This window comes from Octopus bimaculoides, chromosome 21, assembly GCF_001194135.2.
Source record: "Octopus bimaculoides isolate UCB-OBI-ISO-001 chromosome 21, ASM119413v2, whole genome shotgun sequence".
Taxonomy (NCBI): Eukaryota; Metazoa; Mollusca; class Cephalopoda; order Octopoda; family Octopodidae; genus Octopus; species Octopus bimaculoides.
In genome coordinates, this window is record NC_069001.1 from 28309997 (window position 1) to 28310888 (window position 892).

An 892-nucleotide genomic window follows, 5' to 3' on the forward strand; every position below is an offset into this window, starting at 1 on the left:
TATATATGACTAACCAGGGGCTTGCACCTAGAAAGTTACCCTCCGAGGCTCAATTCCGGGCAAGTTTGTTTATGGAAGACTAGCATTATTTATTTATGATACCGCCCATGCATACCGGCCTCCCTTCTCCACGCCACCAGTATAATCCAAAGGAAAGGCAAAGGCCGATACAGTTTGGCACCTGTGACGTCGCAACTCATTTCTACAGCTGAGTGAATTGGAGCAACGTGAAATAAAGAGTCTTGCTCAACAACACGACACGCAGCCCGGTCCGGGATTCAAACTCACAACCTCATGATCGTAAGCTCTACGCTCTAACCACTGAGTCATGCGCCTTCACAATATATATATATAGATATTGCATTGTGTCTCTTGCACTCTCTTACGCTTCATCTTATTTTGCTCTAGTAACTTCCCAGTTTGTCAGTTAACGTTTGCGTCTTGATCACTTGACATTTACTACACTGATTTCCAAACAACTCACGACAGCATCTAGATCCGCCTATTGTGTTCAAGTGATTAGATAAACAACGCCGCCTCTCTCACTGACACTAACGCTCACATTCTATCGTTCTATGTAAGCATATATATATACGATCATAAATAAATATGTATGTTCGCGTGTGCATGCAAGTGTCTGTGTCCGTGCGTGAAGAACACTTTCACACTCGGTTACAGAACAATATATCATTCTCTTGCATTTCCTTACAACATAATTACATACGCAAGTATATTGATACATACACGCAATCACAGAAGCATATATCTCATGTATATATACACAAAAACGAACGACCACGAGAGTGTGTAATATACACACGTGCTTAGTTACTTTACATATGCATATATATATATATATATATATATATATATATATATATATATATATATA

At 39.1% G+C, this 892-nt stretch overlaps 1 protein-coding gene across 1 annotated transcript in view; it reads left to right on the forward strand.

The window, feature by feature from the left end:
* Positions 1-892, forward strand: part of LOC106883108 (glutamate receptor ionotropic, kainate 2-like) — a 676112-nt gene that overhangs the window by 107165 nt on the left and 568055 nt on the right. The window lies entirely within an intron of this gene.